This window comes from Dama dama, chromosome 2 (assembly GCF_033118175.1).
Source record: "Dama dama isolate Ldn47 chromosome 2, ASM3311817v1, whole genome shotgun sequence".
Taxonomy (NCBI): Eukaryota; Metazoa; Chordata; class Mammalia; order Artiodactyla; family Cervidae; genus Dama; species Dama dama.
In genome coordinates, this window is record NC_083682.1 from 33910853 (window position 1) to 33921647 (window position 10795).

General features: G+C 41.4%; 1 protein-coding gene across 1 annotated transcript in view; it reads right to left on the reverse strand.

The window, feature by feature from the left end:
* The window catches only part of TENM4 (teneurin transmembrane protein 4), a 759511-nt gene extending 749643 nt beyond the window's left edge, over window positions 1-9868 (reverse strand). The window contains exons 1-2 of the mRNA XM_061168374.1: window positions 9817-9868; window positions 9540-9597 (exon numbers count right to left, since the gene is read on the reverse strand). The gene's annotated coding sequence lies outside the window, so the exon portion shown is untranslated. The remainder of the gene's footprint in view (window positions 1-9539; window positions 9598-9816) is intronic.
* Window positions 9869-10795: the final 927 nt, after the last annotated feature.

Here is a 10795-nt window from a genome sequence, read left to right on the forward strand (position 1 = left end):
ACGAGAGTCTTGCCAGGTAGAGTATTCTTGGTTATCGTTTCTTCTCTTTCATCAATTTAAATATATTATGCCATTCCCTTCTGGCTTGTAGAATTTCTGCTGAGAAATCAGCTGATAATCTAATGGGAGCCCCCTTGTATATTACTTGTTGTTTCTCCCTTGTTGCTTTTAATATTTCACCTTTGTCTTTAATTTTTGTCCATTTGATTACTATGTGTCTACTTGGGTTTATCCTGCCTGGGACTATCTGTACTTCTTGGACTTTGCTGACTATTTCCTTTCCCATATTAGGGAAGTTTTCAGCTATTATCTCTTCAAATATTTTCTTGAGTCCTATATCCTCTCTTCTCCTTCTGTGACCCCTATAATGTGAATGTTGGTGTATTTAATGTTGTCCCAAGGTGACTTAGGCTGTCTTCAATTTTTTTTCATTCTTTTATCTATATTCTGTTTTGTGGCAGTGATTTCCACCATTCTATCCTCCAGTTCACGTCTCTGTTTTGCTGCCTCATTATTCTGCTATTGATTTCTTCTATTATATTATTCATCTCTGTTTGTTTGTTCTTTACTTCTTCTAGGTCTTTGGTAAAACCTTTAATCACTTTTAAAAATCCAGATGCATATCAGAATTATATTGGAATTTTAAAAAAAATGCCCAGATACTTCCTTTTCTCTCCAAAGCTCCAGATGTGTTTCTAATGAGCACCCATGTTTAAAAACAACCAGATTATGTGATGATCGTTTACTTTTATCTAGCTTGTTTCTACTTTTTCTATTTCATATTCAGTACTCCCATTTCATGTTGCTTATGTTTTCCAATTTCACCATCTCTTCCTTTTTTTTTTTTTTGATGTTCCTTCTGAAGCCTTTATCAAGTATAACCACCCCATGGACTGTAGCCCACCAAGCTCCTCTGTCCAGGGGATATCCCAGGCAAGAATACTGGAGTGGGTTGCCATTTTCTTCTTCAGGGGACCCTCCTGACCCAGGGATTGAACCCATGTCTCCTGCATCAACAGGTGAATTCTTTACCTCTGAGCCACCAGGGAACCCCATTGATGAAATATATCTCAACATAATAAATAAAAGCCATCTATGACAAATCCACAGCCAACATAATATTAAATGGCAAAAATATGAAAGTTTTCCCACTATCAAATAACCTATGACATTTTTCACAGAACTAGTTCATATAATTCCTAACGTTTACACAGAACCACAAAAGACCCAGAATTGTCAAAGCAGTTCTGAGGGAAAAGAACAAAGCTGAAGGCATAACCTTTCAGACTTTAGACAACACTACAAAGCTACAGTAACCAAAATAACATAGTACTGGCACCAAAACAGACATATATCAATGGAACACAATAAAGCCCCTGAATAAACCCACACACCAATAGCCTTTGGGTTAATTAATCTTTGACAAAGAAAATGAGAATATACAACAGAGAAGACAGTCTTTCCAGCATGCAGTATTGGGCAAGCTGGACAGCTGCATAAATCAATGAAGTTAGAACACTCCCTCACACCACACACAAAAATAAACTCAGAATAGCTGAAGGACTTAAATATAAAACATAATGTCATAAAACTCCTAAGAGAGAACATACGCAAAATATTATCTGACATAAATCATAGCAACGCTTTCTTAGGTCAGTCTCCCAAGGCAAAATAAGCAAGAGCAAAAATAAACAAATGGGACTTAATCAGACTTATAAGCTTTTACCTAGCAAAGGAAACCATAAACAAAATGAAAAGACAACCAACAGACTGGGAGAAAAAACATATGCAAACAACGTAACAAATGAGGTCTTAATTTCCAATATGTACAAATAGCTCATACAACTCAATATCAAAAAACAAACAACCCAATCTAAAAATGTGGGCAGAAGATCTAAATAGACAATTCTTCAAAGAAAACATCCAGATTGCCAACAGACACATGAAAAGGTATTCAACATCACTAATTATTAGAGACATGAAAGTCAAAGCTACCATGAGGTGCCACTTCACACTGGTCAAAGTGGCCATCATTAAAAAGTCTACAGATAATAAATGCAAGAGAGGGTGTAGAGAAAAGGAAATCTTCCCATACTGTTTACGGGAATGTTAATTGGTACAGTATGGAAAACAGTATGGAGGTTCCTTAAGAAACTAAAAATAGAGTTACCATATGATCCAGCAATCCCACTTTTGGGCACATATCTGTAAAATATGAAAATTTCAATTGGAAAAGACACATGCACCCCACTGTTTATAGTAGCATTATTTTTTTAATTTTATTTTTATCTTTTTAACACCAAAAACATTTTGTATTGGGATATAGCCAATTAACAATGTGGTAATAGCCTCAGGTGAGCAGTGAAGGGGCTCAGTCACATGTACAGGTATCTAATCTCCCCCAACCCGCTGTCCCATCCAGGTGGGCACATAAATTGAGCAGAGTTCCATGTGTATAACAGCATTATTTACAATCATCAAGACACAGAAGTAACCTAAGTTACAACAACAGATGAACGCATAAAAAAGATGTGGTATGTACGCGACTATTACTCAGCCATAAAAAAGAATGATGATATGTCATTTAAGCAACAAGGATGGACCTAGAAATTATTGTACTAAGTGAAGTCAGACAAAACATTATCTTATATCACATATATATAAATCTAAAAAATAATACAAATGAACTTATTTACAAAGCAGAAACAGATTCATAGACATAGAAAACAAACATATGGTTACCAAAGCGGAAGTGGTGGGTAAGAAGTAAATTAACAGTATGGGATTAAAATGATAAGAAAAGAGAACGAGTGTACAAATAAACCTCTACAAGATACAAAGCACCTTTACTCCCATCTCACTCTGATCTAGTTAGAAGTGGCTCCATTTTACCAATACAGGAAAGATAAATGACTTGCCCAGGATCATCCAGCAGCTGAGCACCAGAGGCAAGAGTGAAAGCTCAGTCCCAGGACCCCTGCTCCAACGCCATTTCCACCAGATAACACTGCTTGACTTGCTGATCAATTAAACAAGGCCAGCTTGTTGGCATCAAGTCCAAGAATGTTAATGATAATCATGTTGCATGATCACTTTGGGCATTCCTGATGGCTCAGATGGTAAACAATCTGCCTGCAATGTGGGAGACTCAGGTTTGATCCCTGGGTTATTAAGATACTTTGAAGAACGGAATAGCTACTCACTCCAGAGGGTCCATCTAATCAAAGCTTTTGTTTTTCCAGTAGTCATGTATGGATGTGAGAGTTGGACTATAAAGAAAGCTGAGCACCAAAGAATTGATGCTTTTAAACTGTGATGTTGGAGAAGACTCTTGAGAGTCCCTTGGACTGCAAGGAGATCCAACCAGTTCATCCTAGAGGAAATCAGTCCTGAATATTCATTAGAAGGACTGATGCTGAAGCTGAAACTCCAATACTTTGGCCACCTGATGTAAAGAAATGACTCATTTGAAAAGACCCTGGTGCTGGGAATGATTGAAGGTGGGAGGAGAAGGGGACGACAGAGGATGAGATGGTTGGATGGCATCAATGACTCAATGGACATGAGTTTGAGTAAACTCTGGAAGTTGGTGAAGGACAGGGAGGCCTGATGTACTGCAGTCCATGCGATTGCAGAGTTGGACATTTCTGAGCGACTGAACTAACTAACCCACTCCAGTATTCTTGCCTGGAGAATCCCATGGACAGAGGAGCCTGGTGGGCTAAAGTCCATGGGGTTGCAATAAGTCATACGTGACTGAGGGACTAACAAACGCACACACACATACACACAGGGTCACTTTACAGTAGCAAGGTGCTTTTCATGGCACAATTTTATTGGATACTTTCAAGAAATAGGCCAGAGAAGAGCCAGTCTTGATTTTGGTCACATGGCAGAAAGCATCATGGGCTCAGTTCTAGGGCTCTGACATACAGAAAATATCACCCTCACCAGCACAGAAGCATCATTGCCAAGACAGGAGCATAACAAACACTTAAACACAGGGCTCACAGTTGGTTCAAAGTTCTCCTAAGACTCACTCATACCCCCTGCCCTGGTTCCCAGGGGCTTTCTCACCTCCCGTTCCGGAGGGAGAAAATTTGCATGAAGGGTCTGCCCTTCGCAAAAGCCTAAACCTTTTCACCCCTGCTGTCCTAGCAGCACCCCTCTCTGCGATGGGCTTTGAGAAAACCTAGGGAACTGTGATCCCTAATTCTGTGGTGTTCCCTGAGAAAAGGCACAAAAGAAATAGGAGCTGCTGTTAAAATGATGCTGGTTATTATTAGCAAAGGCAAGAAACATCCAGGGAACATATATATATATATATATATATATATATATATATAGCATAAGTGATCACCCACAGCCCCCAACCCAGTAATTCTGAAAAAAAAAGGGGGGATACATTTTACCTCCTAAGCTCAGAGCAACACTTTTGCCCTGGTAGGTGGGGCAAATGGTTCCTAAACAGCATTTAGAAAGCTTGTTCAGGGATGAGAGGTCATGAATGCATGACAGTTGCCATTAACTGGTTAAGAGCTCAAGATGTCTGGGCTAGAACGTGGATTTGGAAACGGGAATGGGTCCTTTGAGAGCCCCATCAGCAGAGCTCCTGATCTGCTCCCAACCCCTCATGGAGATGAATTTCCTGGATTTTTATAAGGGTCACAAAAAGTGGTCTAGACAGAATGACTTTTGTGTCATTATGCCAGCTGATGAAATATGTTTTGAGTGGCGATTTTATTTTTATTTTTCCAATCTCGATCTCAAAAGGTCAATCCAATACTTAATAGATGGACATCCCAGGGTTTGTAATAAAGTCAGGACCCATATGATGGGATTTGGAAGGCAGGACCATTTTCTTTTGCAGAAAAAAAATGTAATAAGAGAACCCGCAAAAAGAGGAGGTTAAAATTATATACTGGGGGGTAGAGAATAGTGCTGTTCTGCCAGAAACGCAAAAGCCCCTGCCCTTCTAGTAGAACCAGGCTTCTCTCTTTCCAGGGTGCCTAATAAAATCAGCCAGGACAGGGGGCTATGGTGGTGGGAGATGGGGCCAGTTCCTCCACTGCTCCATCCAATGCTGCAAATTTCACTGTGTGTGAAATCAGAACTGATCTTTTCCTCCAAGCCAATGATGGAAGAAGTTATTCAGTCACTAAATCATGTCCAACTCTTTGTGACCCCATAGACTGCACCACACCAGGCTTCCCTGTCCTTCACAGCCTCCTGGAGTTTGCTCAGATTCATGCCCATTGATTTGGTGAAGCAGAGAGGACTGTGTCAGAATCAGGCAGAACAGGTGTGAATCCTGATCTGCAGCCACCAGCTTTGAGAACATGGATGAGAACATGAGAACATGGATGAGTCTTTCCTAAATCTCAGTTTCCTCTGCTGTAAAATGGGAACAAAATGCTTCTTTGGCAGGACACAAAGCTGCAGAAGTTATGGGGCTTAGCAGGCAGTAGGTTCTCAATAAATGTCATGTTCCACACACTCTCCTTCCTTGTGTCAAACTCACTTACAGTATTACAATGATATACAAGGGAGATGGATGTGAGCCTGGGTGGGGCAGATACCAGCTGACTTGTGCAAAGGCCCTCTTCCACAGCCTGGAGGGAAATCAGCCATGAAGCCAATAAAGTACATTAATGAAGTACAAAACCCTGAGGAAGAGATGACTAAATGCTTTAGGACAGGAAGTTTTTGAATGTTTTGTTCATTAGTGCAAATTTTTTTAATTGAAAAAAATACATGTATAACAAAAGACATTTACACACACACACACACACACACAACACACACATGTGGAGCTTCCCAAGTGATGCTAGTGGTAAAGAATCTGCCTGCCAATTCAGGAAATGCAGGAGACCTGGGTTCAATCCCTGAGCTGGAAAGATCCCCTGGAGTAGGAAATGGTAACCCACTCCAGTACATTTGCCTGGAAAATCCCATGGACGGAGGAGCCTGGTGGGCTACGGAGCCCCAGAGAGTTGGACATGCCTGAGCGACTAAGCACACATACATATATATGTATCTATCTATACACATACATAAAAAGATGTTTTTATTATTCATTATTACATCCGCAGTGACTAGAACAGTATCTGATATATAGTAGATCCTCACTAAACTATACACTGGATGGATGGATGGACGAACGGAGGTGGGAAGAGATGGATGAACGGGTGGGTGGGTGGATGGCCTCTCCCTTCAGAGAGGAGGTGAGGAGGAAGCCAGCAGTGAGACACCCTGAAGGAAAGGAGGAGGCGGGAGCAAGAGCATGCGAGATGACCAAATTCCTGTATTTTCTCCAACATTAAAAATCATCATCTAAAAAAGTAAAAACCTTTCTGTTAATACAAAGCGCAAAATATGGTGAGGTGACTGATTCCTAAATTAATTGTTTTATATAAAGGCCCAATGCACCATGGAGGTCAAAGTAATCTCCATGAAGCCATTATGTTAAAGGCCACGATATTTATTTGCAGGCTTAAGGGTCTGATGACTAGCGGTTACTTTCAGTTCCATGTACACCCAGCAGAGGAAAGCAAGTACTCCACGATATTCAGGGTAGAGGGCTATCAAAGGGGGTTAATTAATACATAGTTAATTCTGACATCAGCAGAAAAGCCCCTCATGTGCTTTTGAAGGGATCAGGGTGGCTGTGGGGAGGATAACTGCATCCTTATGTGACAAAGTCACAAATCACATAAATTTTTATACATATATTTACATATACCCACACACCAATGCAGAAACTGAATCTATAGCAATAAATACTGTACATACATCTCCTATTATTTAAAACCATACTTTCAAAGACAGCCCAGAGTGTGAACCCAATCATTGGAAATCCCATTCCCTTACTGCCAGAGATTTAGTTCACCTTGTTTCCAACTTTTCTCTACTGTAGTTGACTGAGAAATATTTCCTTTTTGTTGTTGCTGTTCAGCCTCCCAGTCATGTCCGACTCTGCGACTCCATGGACCGCAGCACGTCAGGCCTCCCTGCCCCTCACCATCTCCTGGAGTTTGCCCAAGTTCATGTTCATTGCATTGGTGATGCTGTCCAGCTATCTCACCCTCTGACACCCGCTTCTCCTTCTGCCCTCAATCTTTCCCAGCATTAGGGACTTTTCCAATGAGTCATCTGTTTGCAAAAGATGAACAAACTACTGGAGCTTCAGCTTCAGCATCAGTCCTTCCCGTGAATATTCAGAGTTCATCTCCCTTGGCTGGTTTGATTTCCTTGCTGTCCAAGGGACTTTCAGAAGTCTTCTCTATCACACCACAGTTCAAAGGCCTCAATTCTTTGGCTTTCTGCCTTCTTTATGGTCCAGCTCTCACAACCGTACGTGACCACTGGGAAGACCATAGCCTTGACTATACAGACCTTTGTTGGCAGAATAATCTCTGCTCTTCAACACACTCTCTAGGTTTATCATCACTTTCTTGTCAAGAAGCAAGACTTCCTTGTCTCATGGCTGCAGTCACCATCCGCAGTTCCTTTAGGTGTATAGATCATAGATCTACATGATCTATGATCATTTATGATCTTAGATCATATCCTTAAGGTAAGAACTCAAAAATGGCATCACTGAACCCAGAACATGTGCATGCTCAGCTTCTCAGTCGCATCCAACATTTTGCTACCCCCACAGACTGTAGCTGGCCAGGTTCCTCCATTCATGAAATTCTCCAGGCAAGAATACCGGAACAGGTTGCCATTTCCTGTTCCAGGGGGTCTTTCCACTCCAGGGATCGAACCTATGTCTCCTGCCCTGGCAGGGGGATTCTTTACCACTGTACCACCTGGGAAGCTCAGGATATAAGCTTTCTCAAAATGTTTTTCAAAAGGGTTAGAATGATTTATTTTATATGACGATGCAAGTTTTGCCACAGACTCACTAATAGAAATTATTACTAAAATTTTCATTATGTACTTTCATAGGTTGAAACTATGATGACAGGTTGATTTCTAAAATAGCTGTAATATATAGAAAAGCATAACAGCATAATAAAGTTTTAACAAACTCTGAGAATGCATTATGGAAAAGGTAATGAATGTGAAAGTCTGGGAAAATTAGTAAACACACACACACACACCCACTTGATGAGAATTCTGCTCTGCCTGTGACTAAAGGCATGCCTAGAACTCAATCTCCTTTTAAAGACACTAATGCCACTTTCCCCCTTTCTGGGCATTAGTCCCTGTGGGAATTCCATGAGACAGGCTGGATAGGAATGAGAGAGAAGGATTTCAAATATTCCTTTTGTCCAGTCCATAATAAGGATTATTCTAAATCTTTTGTCCAGCATATATAAGATACCATGGCAGTTAATGAATAAGTTAATTGGTTAAATCATTCTAGTGGGGACCGCCAATTCATTCTAAGTAAGCCTGTAATGTGTGTACAAAAGATTAGGACTGCATACAAGAAAGGACCAAGACACCAGATGGCTCAAAGGAGCCTCACTGATATTTTAATTTCATTTTACAAAAGTGGTATGTTCTCATTAAAGAAAACTTGGGAAAAATTAAAAAGTAAAACAAAACAACACTTATTCTAAATTTTCCCAATCCATTGATAGATTTTCTAGCAAATATACATGCATTTTGTAAAATTAAGATCAGACTGTATATAGATTTTTTTTATCTTGCTTCTTCCATTCAAATTATAAGCATCTCTAATAAAAGGAATTCTTTCAAGATGTCTTTAAGACTAAAGATTATTATCTAATATTGACGTATCATGAATGCTAAACCATTTTCTTTGTTTAATACCTCTGAAGTTTTCTTTGATTTTTATTTTTCCTTCATCCACTCAACATAAATTTGCATACATTTGCTGCGTGGTATGGACTGGGTCAATGTAACTTAGAGCCCTACCTTCAAGAAGGAAAATATTAAGCACTTAACACACGCATATTTAACCAAAGCTATGTAAATACAGTCAGAGGTGTACCCTCTAAGCTGAGACGGGAAGTGGACAGTGGACAGCAGGGTCAGATAGGAGTGAGCACGTCCCAGCCCAGTGTAACACACGTGCAAAGACCAAGGCAGGTAAGAGCTGGCGCCGCTGGTGGAAGGACTGTGGGAGCGCCATGCGAGCAGCGGAAAACCTCACAGCCAGCGACTCCATTCTAAGAGCACTGAAAAGCCACTCACACTGTGAGAAGCATGGGATGTGCTTTTACATTTTTCAAAGAAAAGGTGCATTAACACCGAAATCACTATGGGACTGGATTGCTTAGACCTGACAAGCCTCTAATTAGCAGCCGATTTGCGTTCAGATTTCATGGCCGGCCAACCTGCCCATCTGCCCACTGCAGGCCACCTGGACAGGACAGAGGGCAGGCATTCAGTGGGCAGTGAGCCCAATCCCCCTGCAGAGATTCCAAGGGCCTGTTCTTTCCCTTTGGGAGGTTTCACCCAGGATGAAGGCTATGAGGGGCAAATAGACCAGGCACACTCTAAAAAATAACAAGACAAAAATCTGACTCTGGGGTCTTCATCTAAGATTGAATTAAAGATACCTGAAATGGAGCAGGACTCTATGATCCTCACCCTCCCAGTTCTCTTCAGGTCTTCTGTCTGTAGAAAGACTTAAGTCAAAGAATAAGTTTAATCAGAGAAGGGAGAAAATGCAGAAGCAAAGGACAACAGTCAAACAAGATCAAATAATAACAGTCATTAAACAAAGTCAAGGAGTTCTTAGTTTTTCTTCAAGGGTTATAGATAATATTCTGAGCCATATCCTGTGAGCTGTCTTACAGATACTGAAACCCACATCAGGTGGAAGAAGTTACTTACATGATGACCAGACTGTAACCATGACATAAGCTGCCACAGTTCTGAGTATCAGCCTCGAAGAAATGGGAACAAACTGATCCTGGAACTAAAGATTAACTGTGCTCAAAACAATCAAGATGACGCTTTTCAGATGACCACATGACCAATTTCAAGATGACTGTCAGAGCTGACTGTGCTGTTTTTGCATGTAGCTTCCTGCCTCTGCCTACAGACCCCCTGAAACTCCCCTTTACAAGTTCTTGCCCACTGATTGTGCCTTTGGACATGAGCCTACCCTCTCCCCCATAGTTGCCAGCCTCCAAAATAAGGCAAACTTTCTTTTCCAACAAGCCAGCCTCTTAAGTATTGACTATTGAGTGAGCAGCTGACCTGCCTTTCGGTAACATGACCACTGCACAATCTTGGCAGGCAGAAGGCTGGTTCAGTTCTGATCACATAGCTTTGTGATCAAATGCTGCTCTGCTAAGATGCCCTCTCCCTCTCTGGGGCCTCCCTGGCTAACTCCTTTATCACGCAGCCTCAGGCCAAGTCTTGCCTCCTCCCAGAAGCCTTCCCAGATGGGGCTAAAATACCCTCATCTGGGGCACATTCCTCTACTCCAGCATTGGCCACAGTACATACAATCATCTCTTTACCCGTTTCCTTGTCTAGAGTGTGAGCTCGGGAAGCCTGGGCATAAGATATCGGCTCAGTAATTTTTTGATAAAAGAACGAATGAAGCAATGGTCCCAACATCTCACATTTAATTCTTGTTAAGAGTTGGCCAAAGTGCACCTCCCTTCCCAAGGACAACAATAATTCCCCTGCTAACTGCTCATCCTGCCTTTGCCAGGGTGTTGCGTGCCTGCTGAGGGCCTCACATTCAGCCCTGCCCCCTGCCCACTCATCTCTGCTTTCAGCAGAGGATCTGTGCTTTTTCTCTGCATCCTCCAGAGCTGGTGTGGCAAGCTAAACAATGGCCCCCAAAGACACAAGGTCC